This window comes from Amborella trichopoda, chromosome 12 (assembly GCF_054954075.1).
Source record: "Amborella trichopoda isolate Santa Cruz 75 chromosome 12, AtrichopodaSantaCruz75HAP2 v2.0, whole genome shotgun sequence".
In the NCBI taxonomy this organism is placed as follows: Eukaryota; Viridiplantae; Streptophyta; class Magnoliopsida; order Amborellales; family Amborellaceae; genus Amborella; species Amborella trichopoda.
This window is the reverse complement of record NC_142347.1, coordinates 13,163,850-13,187,720: the sequence shown is the minus strand read 5'-3', so window position 1 is coordinate 13,187,720 and position 23,871 is coordinate 13,163,850. Positions and strand designations below refer to the sequence as shown.

At 36.5% G+C, this 23,871-nt stretch overlaps 1 long non-coding RNA gene across 4 annotated transcripts; it reads right to left on the bottom strand.

Moving 5' to 3' along the window:
- Positions 1-12,523: 12,523 nt before the first annotated feature.
- LOC148779449 (uncharacterized) lies at positions 12,524-23,460 on the bottom strand. 4 transcript variants are annotated; one of them, XR_016046531.1, is made up of 4 exons: positions 23,135-23,460; positions 22,420-22,579; positions 19,725-19,957; positions 12,524-12,788 (listed from the first exon to the last, which is right to left on the bottom strand). It is a non-coding gene; the product is annotated as an uncharacterized LOC148779449 (long non-coding RNA). The 4 variants fall into 4 exon arrangements; XR_016046532.1 differs by having other exon boundaries at positions 22,420-22,561; XR_016046533.1 differs by lacking the exon at positions 12,524-12,788 and adding an exon at positions 18,864-19,120.
- Between the last annotated feature and the right edge of the window lie 411 nt (positions 23,461-23,871).

Here is a 23,871-nt window from a genome sequence, read left to right as displayed (position 1 = left end):
CCTATGTTACTTAATTAGATGTATTAAACTTTTATGCATTTTTTAAAATAACACATATAATTTACTCATTTCACTACGTTTATGTCTAATATTCAATCAAATAGTATTTCAATTATCATTGTTTGTTTGTGAAATTTATTTCATCTTTCCTGTGCTTTCTCTCCAAACTTGTGAGAAACTATTATTACTACTTTATTATAAAATTTAGTTAAATTTTTAGTTCATTCTATGTTTTCATTTTATATTTTGTAATGTTATTTTTCTATAGAAAAATCATTAATAAAAAGTTAAAAGCACAGCATTTTCAATAACACTTGCAACACGGGTGCATGCCACTAGTTTAAATAATGTTAGGCATGTATACTAATATTTAAATAATATTAGCAAGTTAGGGTTTTTTTTCAAATTAAATTAACGTACGAGTGGGAAATTATTTGTAATGTCATGTCACTCGAGTTATTGGGACAAATCTTTATTTTAAAAGTTGTTTGTTTCTTAAATAATCATTCGACATATAAATTTATTTATTAATTTTTTGAGTTGTTTGATATGTAACTTGAGCTAAGTCCTAGTTTTTCTTGGCTTAAACTACTTCAACATATGCTTTTCCTTCTCTTTTTTTCAATCTAAATGTGTCAATCTATTTAAAATATTGGTTATGTGCATCTCAAACACGTGCCCTTCCATAAAAAATAATATTACCTAAATATTTCATTACTAAATACTGCGCATTCCCATAAAAAATAATATTACCTAAATATTTCATTACTAAATATTACGCATTCCCAAAATTGAAATTACAATCGTCCCTTTCTTATTTTCTACAAATTGCATTCTCAAGCATATCTAATCCAACACAGTATTCTTTCGTATGTACTTAGTTCGAACTACAGTAGCCTAATTCTTGGTTTCCAAGCATGCAAAATTTCATGAAGTGCCTTCTTCTTTCCATGGGCATAGTCCTCAACAAACAAAAGAAACTCTCTTGCAGGTAACTCCCTCTCTCAATAAACAAAATTTTAGAAAGTCCGAAACCTCAACTTAGAAGTCTATATTTTGTATTTCAATTACATTATCTTTTTTCATGTTTTATATTTTCTTTTACTTTGATATTGATTCATATTTTAGCCTTTTATTACTGTCCTATTTAGAATAGTCTGGCCATTGTGTTTCTAATTATGTGAAATCCAACCAAAAACTCAACTCAATCTTTTGAGATGGAAATACCACATGAATGTGTTAACAAAAAAAAAAAAAATCATTCTTTCCATTTTACTCTTCTTGAAAATGCAGTATATATATATATATATATATATATATATATATATATATATATATATATATATATATATATATATATATATATATATATATATATATATATATATATATATATATATATATATATATATATATATATATATATATATATATGGGAAAGGATTCTGTCAACCCAAGGGCTGACACTTACAGTGTCAGCAAACTGCTCAGATTGAATCTGAGCTCAATCCAATGGTCACGACCTCATTTCGTATGTGAATTTTCAATTTTTTTATACGCATCCAAATCACTTGAAATTTTGAGAATCTATTCTTTGAAAATATGAAAAAATAATAAAATAAAAGAAATTCCCGCAATAGAAGTTGACCAAAATACCCTCAAAAACTTTCGGCGGTATTTTGATCAATTTATATTTCCTAAATTATTTTTTTATATTTTTATTAGGTGTGCCTTGATGAGAAGAATGAATACCTAAAATTTCAAGTGATTTTAATTTGTAGATAAAAAATGAAAATGAAAATTTCAAGTGATTTTGATTTGTAGAAAAAAAATTAAAATACAAATACATAATGAGGTTGTAACCATCTTATTGGCACAAATTGAATCTGAGCCATTGGTTAACATTGTAGCTGTCAGCCCGTGAGCTGAGAGGATCCATTCCCTATATACGCTACAGTGATTTCGACTACCACAGACCTAGCATGTCCATGGTGGGTACCGTCATAGACATTCTAGCTCCGTGGCGGTCAAAAAATTTACGCGGAACAACAAAAGATGGTGCTGTCTGTTGTGGGTCCGTTCAATAAACCGCCACAGACACAGCAAGTCCATGATGGGGGTGAAACACTGTAGCATTTTGCCTACATGTATTTTTTACATTTTTCCATATATATGTATATCGGTGTGTGTTTGCGTATGTGTTTTGTGTGTGTGTTTGTAATTTTAAAATGCTAACTGGCCATCCATTCACCAATCTCCACCATCAAATAAAGATAGAAGGCTTGTTTATTATATACTTGACTAGCACCTTTATAAACATAATTGATGAATAATGCATGAAAGATTTATCATACTACATTTATTCTCCATTTTGTATGATAATTAGTAGTATAGTAGAACGAGTGCCAATGGGTCAAGCAACTAAGCCTTGAAAAACCTTGCATGGGCATGAAATTCACCTAGTAGCTAGGCAGTGTTGTGCCTAGGCTAGGGGTTATAGTTCAATTGTACTAGGCTCTTTTTTTATTAATCTAAATTTAAATTTTAAGAACCTTCAATTGTCTAGCAAAATTTATAGGGCTTGGGCAGACCACCTACTCAAGAACCATGTTGGGCATGGGCAATGGTCCCTTTTTCTTTGTCCAACCAGGTTGGATCTTTAAGGTCCAGTGCTAAAATAGAGCTGAACCTAGCTTGACTAGGCCCAACCATTTCAACAAGAAACCGTTTTTATTAAGCGAAAAATTCAATTATATAGTGGCTCCTTTCTAATAGATCTTGAAAATTGCTTGGCTGGTTTTCCTAGCCACCAATAATTTGCAGCTTTAGTTTTATATTAGTTTTAAAATTCATTCCTACTAGTTTGGTCAATGTCAAAGTGGTTTGGACTCAATTAGACCTATCAATGTTTCGTTGGCCAAATTGATTTTGAGAACTCTACTTTATTTACTTCCAAATTCAAGTTGAACTAGGTTAAATATTTAAAATAATTGATAAACAACTATAATTCGATTAGAATAGACATATTTGGTTATATGATTTTCAAAACAATTATCTAGGAGCTCGTGAATTTGAAAATATTTTTGGAGGACCTAGAAATGAGAATAAAAAGAAATGGCAAATGAAATGGTTTGCAATTGACAGTGCCAATTTGAGGTCACCACCCAAAAGCACCGAAATTACTTTACCATCAATTGGTAAAGCTCGAAGCAAAAACCGATCGTGGGTCCTGATTCTAACACATAGTTTATATATTCATATATTCATTGGTCTTAGTATGAACTTTCTCTTAATTCCAAAAGTAGTTGAAGTAATCATTCAATCAAGATGTGCATATGCCATAGTCTTATGATGCTATGGCTTTGACAATAACCAACATAGGTGTATATTTTTAATATATAGAGTACGATTCACACTCCAAACCTTGTGCTCTATGCTTTACTCATAATGAGAAAAACGTTTAAGCAAAAATGAACATAAAGTGGTGCATGGCACAACAAGGACATTCATCATACTTACTATTGACGAACAAAGCAGAAAACAACTAATTCAAATTTTTTTCCATTAACATCTCACTAATAATTGATAATGAGTGTCGTGAATAAGTACCGTAATTGTCCTAAATAGCACAATATGGAGTACTTTCCTCGAGCAAGAAACGCAATCCATGTGTTTGGTATTATAATCATGATAACAAAAAGAGTAATTAGAGGTGAAAACAACTAATGTTTTTTCTTTCTTGGCATGTTTACAAAGTATGACATTGTGCAGTGAAATTTCTGTTTGCGAGAGGCAAAAATGCATCTTTACCAACTAATTGTTTAGATGAAACGAAGCTCAACAAGTTCATTGGACATTCAAAATTTATGTAAACTCATTGATTTGACAATTGCTCGCTACCCTTTTAAATGTAGCTCAATTGAATCTTGATGCATCTTAAATTAAGGGACAAGTAGGATGCATCTTAGCACAATGCTTATGGAACTATACATCAATCCAATTTAATTTTATGGGTACATTTCTCTAGTTGACTATAATGTTGCTTATGTTTTGGATGTATTTTCGAGCCATGATAGAAGGGGAAACACACTTGAGAGATTCACGAATGTAATCAAAGGATAATCTTAGAAGATAAGAGTTGATCAGATGACAATCCTAAATATGCTTAGCAGACGATAGGTCATAATACATGAACAATCAACCAGATTTTGGAATATATTTGTGGATACACTTCAAGTATGATAACGGGGTGTACCAAAGCCAGGACCTACCACATTACGCCCTTATACACCTTGAAAGCCTCGATAGTCGGTCACTATGTGCATCTTGGCAACCAACCGATTGTAAAGGCTACCAAAACCATCTCTATTTATTACCAAACTTTCGGCCATATATTTCCAATGGCCTCTACATGGCTCACCGCACGATATTGGAGGAGTTTGGATACAGTTAATATTTTTTCAGACTCATCTTCTGCCAAAGTGGAGTTTAACAGCCGGGCCTTGCGAAAACTCATCAAATCGTATCAAAATAATGTGGAGCTTTGCATATATGGTCAATGAGGCCTCATATTCTCTTTTCCAAAAATTATATAAACTAGATCACACCGAATTTGTCTTTCGCCGAGATAAGCCTTCATCACCAGCCCCATCATGATATTTGTTAAATTGATCTGAAACTTTTGAAACCTCATATGTGAGGGATGATGACCTTCCCCCTGAAGTTTCAAGTTATTTGGAGGTAACTGTGTCCTTTTCTAAATCCATAAGTAGCAAAGACTCGCATTTGTCATTTGTCAAATGTAAATTATGCAGTAAAGATGATCTCTAGTCACTAAAATTGGTTCTTCTCCCATTCTATAAGGAGTTTTTAGCATGAGACTTGGACCATTGGATTCCTAACATGAAGTCCTATCAATAACAAGAGGATGGCACCTTATGGGGCTTACATAGGAGAGAGGCTAGCCTTGTAATAGAAATAAAAAATTTATACAAAGGCTTGACTGCCTGTCCAAAATATCTCCAAAGTATACAAAATATTTTTGTCTCAAATTTCATAAAATTGTGCATCATGAGCCCTTCGACAAGATTATCAAACTCACAGGGTCTAGAATACCATGCGAAAAATACGGTTGCATCTACAAGGGCCATATCTGCTGTCACAATTTGTAGAAAAAATTCGTCGAATTTGGTGAGCCATGTCTCTCACATTATTGATCCATTTAAGAACACACTTAGACCATTGAGTTCATCTTTGAATTAAGTATCACATGAAAAGTTTTAAATCCAAAGGATTTATCATGAGAGAGTGGCATCCTTTAGAATTAGACATGCTAGAATAATAGGCAAGCTTGGCTAATGATGAGTCCAAGTAATCACTCTCCCTTATTTTTTCTAACAATATCACAACAAATCTGTTGGTTTCAGGTTTTGGTTTGAATATTAGGATGCTTTTGGTATAAACTTGATGAAAGCTCATCATTGAAAGCATTTGAGATTATTATTATTTCAAATTCAAAAGGATACTTATCCCATCGAACCACTTTATGACAGAGAGGGTTTTAGTCAATGATTTGGGTGACATCATGGTTGCTACTCCCTGGAAGTATATTTAAACTCCTTTGGTATAGTGGAAAACTGATAGATCATTTTGATTTTCACAAGTCCAATATTTCTTCTACATGATTAAGAGAAAGAGAGAGTAGAAGAGACGAAGTCATGAACTCTTCCTGTTATTTTTTTAAGACACCAAGTAAAGAAGATAAGCCTTGATATAATCCCACGTGAGGACATTTACATAGAGAAAGTTGCTGATCATATACTCCTTGATGCGTAGATCATGTGAGGGAGTAGAGCTCAGGTAGTACCCCTGTATATATCTAGGTATACAGGCATGACAAACTTATTGGTATTGAGGTTTCTTGTAGTTTCCGCATATGTTATTTCTTGAGGATTTCTATGTGCTTCACGACCCATATAAAGTCTAATGTGAATAGTAACAATAATTGAGAGTTTCTAAAGCTCCTTACGAACCCCACTTTTATGTACAAAACCATTTTATTTCTAATACATGAATTTAATATGAACTGGGCCCCAAAATGTATTAGTTCTTTGGTTCCAATTTGGAGTCATGGCATTGTAAATCATTCCTGAAACATTTTTGGGCAACCAATATGACACTCGATGGACAACTAAAATGCATTATGAAAAGTAGATGTCATTGTAAGTGTTGTTAGAGGCATTTCTGTTGCTACAGTTGAGTGGAAGTAGACCATTCAGTTGAAGTTTCAAAACAAATGGAAATACTTGTGACCTGAACAAAGACAAACAAGCAATAGACGACTAGCACCTCCCATTTCCCTCACTAAATATGCATGCATACCTATGAAAATTTCTTGCTATCCTCGATTATGTTCTCTATATTTGTCAACCATGCCTGCCAGACCTCTTAATGATTTCAGCTTTTTGTATCCCTTATTTTGCTCTCTTTACTCTTTAAATTTTTCTCAAAGCGAAGCATCGTGCTTTTTAGCCAATAAAATGGTCGGAACTGCTCATTTCATTCATTTAATTTGTGTTAGGAAGCAACAAATGGGGTGAGCTTCAAATTAAGAAGATGGAGAACAAAAGAAGCAGATGAGTAACTTAGTCAAGGAGAATAAGTTTCAATCACCAGTTTTTGAAACATGGGACCATAAGGTGGCCATGGTCTTGCAGTAGAAAGGGAAAACCCAGCAACATGTCAAGTTCACCCAACTTTCAAGTTTTGTACATATCAAAGGGGTTCGTTTCATGGATCAATACCAAATTGAATACAAGGGTTAATGATCAAAATGTTGCTCATGAGTTATAGTCCACACAAAACAAATCCAATTTTTGTTTGGACTTCTCACAATCTAAAAGAACTTTTAAGCTGAATGTTTATAGATATGGTCCTTGTTCAAAGCCCAAAACATCAATATAATTCACCGGTGGGTCTATGACATGATTTGGGTCAAATCAAAGCTTCACAATGTCCAAAAGACAAAGGTTGATGAATTTTAGAAAAAGGGCCAATAAAAACCTCCCCCAATCTTTGGCGATTTTGATCCAAGTTTGATGCAAAATGGTACTTGAATGAAGTTCTCAACTTCATAAAGTGAAAGTAAGAAAAACCAAGTAAGATCCCAACAAAATAAGAGAATTGGATGGATTCATGGATGTTTATGATGTCTTTGGTCCAAATTTACAAAATTACTCATAATCCTCTCAATTCTTGTAGTTTTGGGTAAAATTTGTTGCAAATGAAATGGAAGTGGTGCTTAACAATTTTACCAGGCCAAAATGCCCACAAACAAGAGGAAAACTGGTGAAATTGGTGGTGAATTAGATGGGCATAGAGTATCCCAAGCTGTCCATGGGTACTTGGTGACATTTTCACCAAAATGAACGTAACGAACTTACCCTTTTGAGTAACAATGAGAAAGAAAGTTAATTTTCCACTTAGATATCATCTCTCTTTGATTTTGCAATCATGTTTCATGGGAGATCTATAAATATTTCTTACCTCTCCATTTGAAAGAAATTGGAAAGTTGAGAAACCTAGTTTTAGAAAGGCTTAGAGAAAGAAAGACTTGTCGCCTAAGTTTTCCCCCTAACAAATCCCTAGTGTGAGAAACATCTTCCAAAATCTCAACCTAGTCCATGGCAAGTAATTTCTATTTGTTTTTGTTATGATTTTTAGTTGGATTGGCCGAAATTATTTACTTTTAATGGATGGAATGTGAGAATTGTTGGCCTTGGAATATGTTGATCTTTTTTACCCTAGACATGATGAGAGCATTATCATCATCGTCTCTCTTTGAGAGCATGATGAGAGCTAATAGAACTCACTGAGGAGCCATCTTCGCTCTTTGAGTAGGTTACTTGCCAGATTTTTTTTCCGCTATATCTTCTTGATTTGAAGCCATCTTCTCTTGGAGTGAAAATGAGAGAGAACAAGAAAGTGAAACCAAGGATGGCAAACTCTGAGTTCATTAACAGGTCCTGCAAGAATGGTTGAAAAATATAGATAATGGAATCAAGCGTAAAAGCAGATGTTCATAGGCAGACATGCACATTTTAGCAAAAGAAATGGGTCATGCAAGTTGACTATATTGCAAGTTTTGTCTTTATCTTTGTCACAAGTCTTCCTGTGCGTTTTGAAATCTCAAACACAAGTGCGCCTTCCACTCAACCGTAAAAATAGAAATTCCCCTAACATTGAAAATGACACCTTCTTTGCATATTTTTAGTTGTTCATTGAGCATCGTATGAAACAAAATAGCAAAACAAAGGAATGGACCCATATAATTAAGGGAAAAAGTTTATATAAGGTTGACAACTTAAAATCTAGAATCAAGGTGTACCTCTAAAGTCATTTGAAAGGTGTTGTTTGATGTTGAAAAAATATCTAATTGACCATCTTGATATCAAAATATATGGATACTGAAAAAAGGAGAGATTTTAAGTCCTAAAAATAATACACCTTGCAATATATTATCTGGAAAATAAATCTTTAGGGTTTTCATTTATTTATAAATTTGCTTGATTTGAACAATTTTTTGATTTTAAAAATTTATAATTAGAGATAAAAATAGGTTTTATCACCAACTTAGGACTTTCGAAACCAAAATTATATCTCATTTGTAACATGTGCAAACCACACCCTAATTAAAATAGATTGAAAGGTAGTTCTATGAATATTTTGCCAAGGTGCACCTTATCCATCCTTTTAACTAAGATGTATGGAGATTCAAGCGAGCTACATTTTCAATGAGTATCAAGCAATCATCAAATCAAAGAGTTTACATATTCCCACAGGAAATTTGAATCCGCATTGAACTTTTAGAGCACTGTTTCTTCTTAACAAAGCAAAAGACATTTAAGATCCATTTTTCCCCAGCATTCACGTATAAATTTTTTTGCACAACATCCAATCTTATACGTTAACATAATGATTTTCACATCTCATTAATCTTTTTATTATCTTCATTGACATTTGAAAAAGAAGGGAATTATGGATCACAACAATTCAGCATCATGGCTTCCCTTTTATGATCCATCGGTAGTGTTAGCTAGGATTACGTGAAATTTAAAAAAAGAGGCTCATGGAGGTTGAAAAAAGAGTTTTGAGACAACGAAATAGGATTATAGGTTTCAATTTTTTTTTTAGGATAATAAACTAGAAAAAAAACAACTTAATTGGAAATCAAAACCCTCAGGCATCTTTTCCTCGTACTTGGAATTTCATTTGAATCACAGAATATTTTGGTTCTTAAAAGGATTTGATCTGGGAGTTCTCCTAGGGTTTTCTTAACGTCAGCATGAACAATGGCTTCAGCTCTAAATTTCTTGGTTTCTAGATCTCCAATGGCTGCTGGAATTCTAGGTTTTGAAGGCTTAGGGTTCCTAAGGTTTAGAGGGAAAAGGAGGTTTGAGATTAGAATTCTAGGGCTTTAGGGTTTCTTCCTCATACGTTCATTTGGCTTGAATTGCATCAGAGAAGGGTACTTATAGAGCACTCAAACGACTCCAAAATGCGTAACCAATATTCTGAAAGTTTATGAAAGTCACTCGAAAGTCCATAAAGATAGAAGCGGCATGGTCAGTGTTGCTCTGCCCATTGGGTACGGAAACCTTTGGAATGTGGGCTATGCATTTTGGACTCGAGCGATTGCCTATGAAACCCTTCTATAATGTGATTTTGAATATATGGGAGGAACCCTAAAAGCCCCAAAATTTTGATAAGAGACCCTCTATGCCCACAAAACCTTCGAATCCTTTAGCCTTCAAACCCTACAAATCTAACAGCCTATTGAAGCTCCATAAACCAATAAATTTAAACCTTAATCCATTGTTCAATTGCACATTAAGAGAAAATACATTTGAAGACCAATAAATTCCCTGGTTTGAGTGAAATTCAAGCGTTGAGGAGAAAGACACCTCGACTACTATGTCTAATCTAGGCAGCCAACTATGGGAGCCAAGCTTGGGGGACTGCCTTGCCAATAAGTTGTTTCTTTTCTTTTCTTTTAATATCTATTTTATTTTCCTTAAAACAATTGTTAAACCTATCCTTATGTTTCTTTGTGTTTTCATGAGTTTTTTTCCTTTGGTTTTACGCATTCTTAAGATGATATAGCTGATAGATCATGAAAGGGATGATGTGAGGCTGAACTAGTGTCATCTATAATTGAAATTATAAATTAGAGGGGATTTCATATTAAGATCTTCCTTGATTTGGTTGTGAACCATTTAGAATGCATGATGGGGCATGTCAAGCTTGAAATGATGTGGAAACAACCGAGAAAGTACCCTAGGATCGGCTGTGAAGGGCTACTTCTAAGAAAAAAGAAACCTAGGAGTAGCATCTGCTAGGCACCAGAAATGACTGGGGAGTAAAACATTCTAGCAACATGCTGTACGATACTAGAGATCTATTGCTAATTATGCCTATTGCAGTACTGGTGTTGTTGTTTCCTGGCACTCCCTAAACACTTCCTAGAAGGCTTGTCCTTCTTTTTTCTCCATTATTATCCTTTAATTTGATATATATTTGTACATTTATATATAACACCTATACTACGCTTCCATGGGAGTATACTGTCCATTTACTCCTTCAGGTAGAAAACTTAAGAAAATTCTTATGACCCAAAACTTTGTGAACCACCTAAAAGTTACCAGACGATTTTGATAGAAGGAATAAATTTAATTTTGATTTTTACACATAAATCTTACTATTTAAAAATTGGACGGTTTCTATTCAATCTCGAGGCATTATTTGTTTATTCCCCATGATGAATGTGACTTGGAAACCCTTTTTTTTTTTTTTAGCAAATGGATTGAAGAGGTCACATCCAAAATTTGGGTCCTAGAAATGCTAAAATTTGGGTCCTAGAAATGCTAAAATTTGGGGGTTGAAATAGAATGCAAAATTCACCACACTGGGCCCATGAATATGCGGAAGGCAAGTGGATTGACCAGTTGCAGGGTTTACAATACAGAAGGCACCCCTGTTTGTTAATATGCAAAGTATGCCATTGCTGCATTTGATACTTCTTAGCATCCATGAAGAGCTATGGGGTACTTCAGAGAGTTGCATGATGTGTTCATGGTGTTTGAGGTAGATAGTGAAAATCAGAGAAATTTTGTGGGAGGTGTGAACAGACATTGCAACTGCAACAGATATGGAAACCAGATATTGAAATCTGTTAGTGTCTAATTGCATGATACACCTATATAGAAACTGTATCCTATAGTTTTAGTAAGTATTGGTTGCACCCACTCTATAATTCTAGTATATACAGAAACGGTATATAATTCTAGTATATACAGAAATACAGTGAAAGGTTATTTCTCACATGGTATTACAGCAAGATTCTTTGTGATCCTATCATGGCTTTCTCTGTTTGGGCATTCTTCGTCTGGGTCTTTTTTACGATCTATGCAAGCTCGGTTGCCATCGATGCAAGCTCATCTCTAATCTTTTTTGTGACGGTATTTTTCTAATACTTCTCTGACCTCTCTCTTTTATCTCTCTTATCCCCCTTATCTCTCTGCCCTCAAATATCTCTAAACCACCGACAAATCTATCTTAACTCTTTGCCCCAAATCTTTCTTATATCTCGGCCCCCAAATCTCAATGTCCCCAAAATCTCTCTTGTCCCTCTGCTCCTTGATCACTCACTAGGATTCGCTGATTGAACCTAACGTGCATTCGCTACTGTCTACTTCATCTCCCTCTGTATTTTTGGCACCCATGGTGTTATGCCACTCTGATTAGAAAATCACCCAACAATAGAGGCGAAAACCTAAGAAAATCATTTGCTTATCTGTTATGCAAGCACCCACCTCTCTCTATATATAAACCCTCTCTCTCTAGAATTGCTCCACAAGCACCCGATAGTGCTTTCCCTTTGCTGGTTTTTGGTTTTGCTGCTAGTTTCTTGAGCCGATTTGTTGGTTTTCTCAATTGTTGTAGTTTTCTGCATGAGAACGATGGCTTCGATTTGAATTTTGTGGGTGGTTTTGATTGGAAGTTTCGCTCCTCCTCTTTCACTCATCTCCCCTGCCAATATCCGTCCTCCCTCTTTCTATCGTTGTGTGCCCGTGGGGCTCCAGCCTCATGGTTTGCCTTTCAAGGAAAGGGCTTCCTCTCTTCTTTCTCTCTCTCTGTTGACCCTTTCCTCTTTATTTGGTACAAAACACTTCTTACCTTTCTCTATCTCTTTTGATTTTATAAACCCTCCTTGCTACAGTGTTAGTTTGCACCATCAAGATCACCGTGAACGCAAATACTTAGAATGAAAGGCCCAACTAGTCCCCTTGTCTCTCTTATCACAACCCCATCCCCTGAACCCTGCCTTCCCGTACCTGAGGGCGACAGGGTTCGAGATTGCGATCACAGACGTCGCGAACGTCACTCAGGTGGGAGTTTCTCAATGCATAAGAACGGCAGAATCAGAAGAAAACCATTAAAGAAAACAAAACTCCCTCCAGAAACATAACAAAAGCTGGATAAATTAAAACCATTCATATCCCTAAACAGTCTTCAAGGTCATGACTACAATGTCCAGAATATTACAATCATCCAAGGCACTTCTGGTCCACCATCAAAATACATAACTTCAATAACAACAATTGCCAGATAGACAACTAACAAACACCTTATCAAGAACAACATAAGAACATGGATCCACTCATCGGCCGTGGGCTTTTCGTCCACCACACACGATCACCTCCCGCTGCTCTCGACCTGCAGCAGTCAATCTACAAGGGTGGAAGCAATGGAATGAGCTAAAAATCCTAGTAAGTAGATCACAACATTATGCTTCCCTCCCTATGAGTATTATCACACAGCACCGATCAAGATTCTAAGCCATGCTCATAAAACAAGAATCATGCATCACAATTATGTCACAATTATAGGATGATGCTTTTCAAGTAGAGCAGGCACAATATAAGATATTGGAATTTACATTTGTTCAATGCTGTAATTATTATTCACATTCACAGTACATATAATGGATATCACATGAATTATTAGTTTAGAAAGACCTTTCCTCAGAAGTATCTTCATGTGCATTCCTCATTACTACTCATTCATCATAGAATTTGACATGTTCTACGGTATACATACTTATCGTAATGGAGGATACACTTATTTCATAATAAAGCATATTTTCATCCCATAGCACTCACAGAGTCAGGGAAGTGGATTACACTCCAAGGCATGTGCCTTACTGGCATCAAACACACAGGCACGCACTGCAATACTCTCAAAGTAGGAACCTCACTAATATCAATCAGCCACATATCTTAGGCAATGCAATATGCTCAAAGGATGCCGAGAAGTCACACATAGCTTAGCACCTCATGCGCATCTTATGAGAAGTTACATGTCTCAGGTAATGCGATACGCACAAGGCCTGTCGAGAAATTCCCATATCCCTAGAAATGCCATCATGTCACAGCTGGTTGTGCAATACGCTCATAGCACACCAACATCTCAGTATGTTGGTACCATCATTTACTAGTAGGTACCCATTCACATATCACATAAGCAGTATGATACCATCATTTACACAATAGGTACCCAGTCACATAACACATAAGCTGTACGGTACCATCATTCACACAGTAGGTACCCATTAACACATAAGCTGCATGGTGCCAATCAATCACACAGTAGGTACCCATTCACATAACACATAAGCTGCACGGTACCATCATTCACATAGTAGGTACCCATACACATAACACATAAGCAACACGGTACCATCATTCACACGGTAGGTACTCATACACATAGCACATAAGCAGCATGGTACCATCATTCACACTGTAGGTACCCATTCACATAGCCCATATCACATATTAACGATATCAGTATCTTGTCATGATAGTAGCAATATCACATTTTGGGTGTGGCACATCACATTTTAATAGTATAACATTGACAATACTATAGTAACATTGATATTATGTCAGTTAAACCTGACCGCTTAATTTCTTGCCATCAAGGCAATGATGTGCACTTACCATTAAGGTGAACCATTTAGAGTTTCAAGACAGTTCCATAAACAATTTTCTTCCTATCTTTCAAATTGGAGTAGATTAAAAACAATTGGACCTTGCTTGGCCCCTCAAAAGTTCAAAAGAATGAAGATATTTTATCTAAAATTTGCTGTGTAGTGAATGCAGCGACATGTCTTCAAAATTTACTTCATAACTCACAATCAAGAAGAAATTCCAAAAAGTTCTCAACATGAGAAATTAATCTTACTCATGAACCGTTCAAATGGCAGTGGTTTGGAAGAAAATGGACCCCTTTTGTCTAGTAAAAGTCCATGGCGACAAAGGCATAAATTATGAGCTTTATAAAAGTTATCCATAGTGGCATATTGTTACAATTAATCATATAACCCTCAAAGTAGGAGGAATTTCGAAAGTTTTAAACATGTAATCTCAATATTATTCAAAAATATTTCAAATGGCAGTGGTTTGGATGAAATCGAACCTCATTTGGTTGTCTAAAACTCTTAACATCAGAGACATCAGTTTTGTGTTTTTACATAAAATGTTTACAGTGATCTATTGGAATGTTTCGAAGCATAACTTTACATAAATGAAGAATAAGAGCAAGATCAAAACATTAAACTCACAATAGATTCACACATCTTTAAAATGACTGTGACTTCATGTTATTTAGACTCCAATAGGTCTGGCAAAGTCTCAATACAACAAAAGCAATGTTCTTGGAAATTTTCACAGTCTGATAACAATGACATTCAAGCACATTTCACATCAAATCTTTCAATCTATCAAGAATATCATTTTGACATAAACATCAAAATCAAACTAGACTCATAAAGATTCCCAATGGGGGTTATATGAAGTAATTCTGAGATCATTTAATAGGTCAACAGAGAGACACAAAAACGACAATTCTCCCTTGAATTTCACAGTCCAGTCATAACATACCTCAAAGATCAAAGCATAACTTCCAAACTACACAAGATAATCACATGAAACCAATTCTAGCTTAAACTAGACTCACACGAGCATCAACCCACAAATTTTAGGCTCAACAGAAATCACAACAGTGCATATCATATTATATAAAGAAGCCTAAATTTCTGGAAATGCAGAGTACAAACACATACATGCTATCTTATTCTTCCACACAAATTTCTATACAATCTCAGGCTAATCTCATGCTTCATTTAAATCTTATTCATGCCTAAATCATTCTTCATACATGCTTAGATTCATGCTTCAATTCATGTTTCATACTAAAACACACAATAACGTGTTCTACTTACCTTGAGCTCTAAACTTGCTCCAAAACTCCTACACACAGCCACGTCTCCGAGCTCCACAACATGAGACTCCAAGTGTTTTCTAGAGAGCGAGAGAGAGAGAGAGAAATGTGGGAGAGAGAGGGTCAAAGCTCTTGAGAAAGGCTTGATTTATGAAAGAGAAAAGGGTAGCAAGTGACAAGTGTCATTCATGCAAACCTAAATGACATGTAAGAGGAGAGAGAGAGAACAAGAATAGATATAATGATTATGAGAGAGAGAGAGAGCTCCCTAATCTACCATGCACTCAAACAGTCAGGCATGGTGGTGACTCTCTTCAAGTGCAATGTTACACAACCGGCGCTGATCTATCTCTCTTCACAGCCAGCGCTGGTCTATCTCTCTTCACAGCTGGCGCTATGCCTCAACATAGTCAGCGCTAGTACACTTCTTCTTCTCTCAGCTGGCGCTGGCCACAACTTCAGCCAGCGACGCACTTCCTAACCGGTGCTGACCTCCTCACACAACTCCAACCGGCGTTGGCTCTCCATCCAACTCTAACCGGCCCTGGCCTCTCCATTCAAGTCCAACGGGCACTGGCCTCTCCACACAACTCCAACCGACGCTGGCCTCTTACTCTTACTCAGCCGGTAAAAGCTTGGGTCATCACATCATCCCCCTTATAAAAAAGATTTTGTCCTCAAAATCGTATACTTGTTCATCAAATAAATGGGGGTTCAACGATGGCATTTCTTTCCAATCAACCTATTGAGATAAGCACATACAACCAACACACGCCTAGAAAGGCGTCAAAAAATCCTAAGCATCCAAGAGAGTCAAAATTTATAGGCAATACTCTAGCATACAAACACACAATACATCAATCAGAGTCAAATACCAAAGAGATTTCTCCATAATTCATTACAGGTTAAACACATTAAGCCATGAATCACAAATCAGGCAATACATTACACTCAAGGTATGCCAATCAAATCTCTTATCATAAGTGAGACAATGCAATACGCTCAAAACATGCTGACTATCACACATCATCGAGCATACATTACGCTGAAAGCGGGCCAGTCACACGTTGGGCAATGTAGTACTCTCAAAGCATGCCGACAATTACACATCATTGGCCATCCCATACACTCAAGCATACCAATCACAAGTTGGACAATGCACTACTCTCAAAGCATGTCGACAGTTATACTTCATTGGCCATGCAATGCACACATAGCATGCCAATCACAAGTCGGATGAGGCAATACTCTCAAAGCATGTCCATAGTTATACATCGTTGACCATGCAATACACTCAAAGAATGCCAATCATAAGTCAGACAATGTAATACTCTCAAAGAATGTCGACACTTATACATCATTGACCATACAATACACTCAAAGCATGCCAATCACAAGCCGGACAATGCAATACTCTCAAAGCATGTCGACAGTTATACATCATTGGCCATGCCATACACTCAAACCATGTCGATCACAAGTCGGACAGTGCAATACTATCAAAGCATGTCGACAGTTATACATCATTGGCCATGCGATACACTCAAAGCATGCCAATCACAAATCAGACAATGCAATACTCTCAATGCATGTCGACAATTACACATCATTGGCCATACAATACACTCAAAGCATGCCAATCACAAGTCGGACAATGCAATACTCTCAAGGCATGTCAACAATTACACATCATTGGCCATGCAATATACTCAAAGCATGTCAATCACAAGTCAGATAATGCAATACTATCAAAGCATGTCGACAGTTATACATCAATGGCCATGCAATACACGCAAAGCATGCCAACCACAAGTTGGACAATGCATTACTCGCAAAGCATGTTGACTGTTATACATCATTAGCTATGCAATACACTCAAACCAGGTTAATTACAAGTCAGACAATGCAATACTCTCAAAGCATGTCGACAATTATACATCATTGGCCATGCAATACACTCAAAGCATGCCAATCACAAGTCAGACAATGTAATATTCTCAAAGAATGTCAATAATTATACATCATTGGCCATGCAATACACTTAAAGCAGGCAAGTCACTCACATACCACAGTATTGCAATTGTCATAATGCACATATCACAAATCACAAATCATAATATGGTCATGCAATTCACTCAAAGCATGCCAAGAAATCTCATTCAACGCTTATGTGACATCATAGTAATGCTAAAACAGAGCAAGAAAGCAATCAGACACAAACAGAATTCTAGCATCTCATGCAACAATCAAAGGGCCTTACCTTTGGGTAGAGCCCTTCACCTCCTGATCCACAAGAGTAAACACTCGGCCTTGAGCCCTTGGCATAGGCTCACATCCCATCACAGGGTAGTTTCTGATCAAGTGGCCTAGCTTGCCACACTTAAAACATAGCTTCGTCTTCAGTCAGCACTCGGGAGCCGAATGACTGAGGTTCTCATGAGAACCACATGACACTGGCTGGTTTTATTGAATATCATCCTGAAAGGTTTTCTGAACCTTACCATATTTCCCGCCTCTTTTCTCTTGAAAACCTCTCGGAGGTAGGGTCCTTCTGCTTCTCACTCCTTAGCCGATACTCATCACATTCTCTCTTTATCCAGATCCACTAGTGGGGAGAAGGTCTTTAAATTTACCGATATTACCTCCTTCCTTATGTCTGACCTGAGGCCTCTCTTGAACTTACTTGCTTTACGAGCCTCCGTATTGATAACGTACAACGCATATCGAGACAGTTCTGAAAACTTGGCCACATACTGCTCCACAATCAATTTCCCTTGTTGCAATTCTATAAACTCTACTTCTTTCCACTCCTTCATAGAGTCAGGGAACTACTTCTCATTGAAGGCTCCTAGAAAATTTTCCCAAGTAGGTATAGCCTCCACTTCTTCCCAAGCCTACTAGGATGAACACCACTAATGTTCAACGTCCCCTTCTAGCATGAAGGTACCCAGCCTCAACTTTTGCTCATCTGTGCATTGCAAGACTCTAAAGATTTTCTCAACTTGTATCAGCTGTCTCTCGGCTTTCTCTACTCCGCTATGCGACGCAAAAGTAGGTGGCCCTAACTTCTTAAACTTCTCAAGAAAACAACTATCATACAGTCTTGAGCCAGAGGCAGTCGGGGCCGACATATTCTCCTTCATCATTTGGGTCATGACCCCTAAAGCCTTTAAAAACTCACCAAGGGCCTCGGTATTTTCATTACTCGAACTCGCATCATCAATATGAGTCCTTGGCATCTTGACCTACAACAGAAGCACTCTAGTAACCAAACTAGCCAAAACAATTCTAGACACACTTCTAAGACTCACTAGGTCGAAGATCATATCCTGGTTGCTCTAATATTATAACTGCCATGACCGCGCCCCCCGAACGCTTCTGTCCCATACCGGAGGACGACAGGGTGCGAGATCGCGTTCATAGAGGTCGCGAATGTCACTCAGGTGGGAGTAGCTCAATGCATCCGATTGGTGGAATCAGAAGAAAACCACGAAAGAAAACATAAACTCCCACCAGAAACATAACAAAAGCTGGATAAATTAAAACCATTCGTATCCATAAACAATCTCCAAGGTCATGACAACAATATCTAGAATATTACAATCGTCCAAGGCACCACTGGCCCGTCATCAAAATACAGAACTTCAATAACAACAATTTCATGACCGACAACAAACAAACACCTACTCAAGAACTACACAAGAACATAGATCCATTCGTTGAGCGTGGGCTATCCGTCCACGAAACATTATCACCTCCCGCCACTCTCGACCTGCAGCTGTAAGAAGCAAAGGAATGAGCTAAAAAGCCCAGTAAGTAGATCACAACATTACGCTTCCCTGCCTATAAGTATTATCACACAGCACTGATGAAGATTCTAAGCCATGCACATAAAACAGGAATCATGCATCACAATTATGTCACAATTATAGGATGATTTTTTTCAGGTAGAGCAAGCACAATATAAGATATCAGAATTCACATTTGTTCAATGCTGTAATTACTATTCACATTCACAGTACATATAATGGATTTCACAAGAATTAGTAGTTCAAAAAGACCTTTCCTCAGGAGTATCATCATATGCACTCTTCAATACTACTCACTCATCTATAACTTGACATGTTCTACAATATACATACTTATTATAATGGAGCATACTCTTATTTCATAATAAAGCATATTTTCATCCCTTAGCACTCACAGAGTTAGAGATGTGCATTACACTCTAAGGAATGTGCCTTACTGGCATCAAACACACAAGCAGACCCTACATCTCAAAGAGGGCACCTCACTAATAATAATCAGTCACATATCTTAGGCAGTGCAATATGCTCAAAGCATGCCGAGAAGTCTCACATAGCTTATCACCTCTTGCGCACCTTATGAGAAGTTACATGTCCCAAGCAATGCGATACGCACAAGGCATGCCGAGAAATTCCTATATCAATAGAAATTTCATCTTGTCACAGCTGGTCGTGCAATACGCTCAGAGCACACCAATATCTTAGTATGCTGGTACCATCATTCACACAGTAGGTACCCATTCACATATCACATAAGCAATATGGTACCATCATTCACATAGTAGACACCCATTGACATAACACATAACCTGCACAGTCCAATCATACACAAAGTAAGTACCCATACACATAACACATAAGCTGCACAGTGCCATTATTCACACAGTAGGTACCCATTCACATAACACATAAGCTACAAGGTACCATCGTCACACAGTAGGTACCCATACACATAACACATAAGTGGTACGGTACCATCATTCACATGATAGGTACCCATACACATAACACATAAGCAACACGGTAGAATTATTCACACAGTAGGTACCCATTCACATAACACATACCACATAATGAGGATATCAATATATTTTCATGATAGTAGCAATATCACAGTTTGGGTGTGGCATATCACATTTTAACAGTATCACAATGATCATACTATAGTAACAATGATATTATTTCAGTTAACCTTACCGCTGAATTTCCTGCCATCAAGGCAATGACATGCGCTTACCATTAGGGCCGTAATCATTGAAATATTTAGAGTTTGAAGATGGTTCCAAAACCAATTTTTCTCCTATCTTTCAAATCGGAGTAGTTTGAAAACAATTGCACCTTTCTTGGCCCCTCAAAAGTTCAAAAGAATGAAGATATTTTACCTGAAATCTGCTGTGCAGTGAAAGCAGTGACATGTCTTTAAAATTTACGTCATAACTCACAATCAAGAAGAAATTCCAAAAGGTGATCAACATGTTAATTTAAGTGCACTCATGAATCGTTCAAATGGCAGTGGTTTGAAAGAAAATGGACCCCTTTTGGCTAGTCAAAATCCATAGCAACAAAGGCATAAATTCTGAGTTTTATAAAAGTTGTCCATAGTGACATATTGATACAATTAATCGTATAACTCTCAAATTAGGGAGAATTTTGAAATGTGCTAAATGTGTAATCTCAATCTTATTCAAAACTATTTCAAACGGCAGTGGTTTGGAAGAAATCAAACCTAATTTGGTCATTCAAAACTCTTGACATCGGAGACATCAATTTTGTGTTTTTACCAAAACTGTCTACTATGATCTACTAGAATGTTTCAAAGTATAAATTTACATAAATAAAGAATCAGAGTAACGTCAAAACATAAAAATCACAATCGACTCATGCATATTTCGAATGACTATGATGTCATATCATTTGGACTCCAATAGGTCTGGCAAAATCTCAGTACAACAGAAGCGATGTTTCTGGAAATTTTCACAGTCTGATAACAATGACATTCATGCACATTTCACATCATATCTTGCAATCTATCAAGAATATCATGTAGACATAAGCATCAAACTCAAACTAGACTCAGAAATATTTCCAATGGGTGATTTGATGTAATTCTGAGAACACTTAATTGGTGAACAGAGAGACACCAATACCCCAATTCTCCCTAGAATTCCACGATCCAGCCATAACATGCCTCAAAGATCAAAGCATAACTTCCAAACTACACATGATTATCAATGAATCCAATTCTAGCTTAAACTAGACTCACAAGACCATCAACCCACAAATTTTCAGGATCAACAAAAATCACAACAGTGCATATCATATTATACAAGGAGCCTAAATTTCTTGAAAAACAGAGCACAAACACATACATGCAATCCTATTCTTCTACCCAAATTTCTATACAATCTCATGCTAATCTCATGCTTATTTTCAAGATTATCATGCCTAAATCATTCTTCATACATGCTTAGATTCTTGCTTCAATTCATGCTTCACAATAACATGATCTACTTAACTTGAGCTCTAAACTTGCTCCAAAAATCCTACACAACCACTTCCCCGAGCTCCCCAACATGAGACTCTAAGTGTTTCAGAGAGAGCGAGAGAGAGAGCAAAATGTGGGAGAAAGAGGGCCAAAGCTCTTGGGAAGGGCTGAGAAAGGCTTTATTTATAAAACCTCGTGCTTGGACTCACATTAGAACCTCGTGCTTGGATTGAGAAATTTTTCGAATGACGTTCTTTCGGTTGGATTTCGACAAAGTCATCACCCAGTGCTCTTTGTATCTGAGACTTCTGACGAATGGGTTCTTTTGTTACTATACGTGGACGACATGATTTTCTCTGGTAATGACATGGGCACAATTCATAAAATCAAACAGCAACTAAGTAGCACCTATGAAATGAAAGCTAAGTAGTGGCAATCAAACAGAAGCTAAGTAGCACCTATGAAATGAAAGCTAAGTAGTGGCAATCAAACAGAAGCTATGTAGCACCTATGAAATGAAAGCTGACTAACACCTACATAGAAGCTAAGTAGCACCTACGGAAGCTGACTACCAGGCTATGGAAAAAACCACCACTGAGATTGTTTGGCTACGTTGGCTACATGCAGAGATGGGTGTCACTATCTCAACTCCTACTCCACTTTCTTATGACGACAAGAGTGCAATTTATATTTCTAAAAATCCGGAATTCCATGAGCGCACGAAACAAATTGAAGTTGACTGCCACTATGTCCGACAAGAGTATCTGGTAGGCACAATTTCCTTACCATATGTTCCCACCGCAGGACAACTTGCTGACTTATTTACTAATCTCATCCCCGCATTCTTTCTTACAGTTTGTTTCCAAACTCTCCATGATTCCTTTTAAATCATCTCGCGTTTGAGGGGGAATGTGAACAGACATGGCAACTGCAACAAAAATGGCAACTGGATATTGAGATTTGTCAGTGTCTAATTGTATGATATACCTGTATAGAAATTGTAACCTATAGTTTTAGTAAGTATTGGTTGCACCCTCTCTTTAAACATAGCCAGTCGAAAAAAAAAAACTGATAGGACGAGCATAGCCAGGTAAGAGAGAGAGAGAAGACGCAGTTAAAGATAACAGGTCAGGAAGAGAGGGTGTGGGGCTAGTGCCTAGAGAAAGAGAGAGTTACGATTTTACAATCTGTCTCTCTCTCACCCAAAATTAAAAAAAGAAAAATAAATTAAGAAGAAGAAGATAAAAATAAATTTTTCTGGTTAAACAATTGCAAAAAGAAACAGTTGAAAAGGCCAAATATAATTGTTGATGGATTGAACCAGCAAATAGAAAATGAAAACGGAGAAAGAATCACCCAAGAAACAACAATGGTATATGGTCGTGATAAAGGTTTTGATGAAAGGATAAAAAATAGAAACCCGCAAGACTGATTATAAACTGATGAACTCAATTAAACAAAAAGCATAATTAAGATTAAAAAGAAACAAAGCTGAACTGACCTTGATGCAAAGAAGTATTCGTATGTCTCTACTGCTCTCTCTCTCTCGATTCCGGTATGACTTCTTTATGAGAATAGGAAGGAAAAATACATATCCTTTTATATAGGTTTGGATTGATCATATGAGTTGGAGTTTTATTACACCGGTCGGTTTTAGAGAGAGAAGTTATAGAGGGAGATAGAGTTGTTAATTGAAAACTTGGGGCCCTCGCATTTCTTGATCTTGAGAGACGAATGAGTTTCCTAAATGTAGAGATCCTGGCTTAAAAGAATCCTACAACATCTCAATCCGATAGAGATTTAGAGAGAGACCTTTGATCATCTGCTCTAACAAACTTATTCATATCGTATTTTCTTTTGAAACAAACTTTATGATCCTCCCACAGTTCCATATTACACGCCTACTCCATTGGGTAGAAGACCTATTTTGGAGGATTTGTTTTTGGATTATGAAATTTTGGGAGGCTCTAAAGGGAAAGAGCCTTTAGACGATTATATTCAACAGAGCAAATATTTCAAATAATAAAAATAATAAAAATGATAATAATATACATAAATATTATAAATTATGCAGTAATATCATAACTATAATATTTAATTAATTTTTTAAAATATTAATATAATATTAGTATAATATTAAGAAAATGTTATGAGAATATTATAATCATATCATTATAAGAGTATGAGTAATGATCCTCTAGGACCCTCCTCCACCCATGTGTGTAAGACCCCAAATGA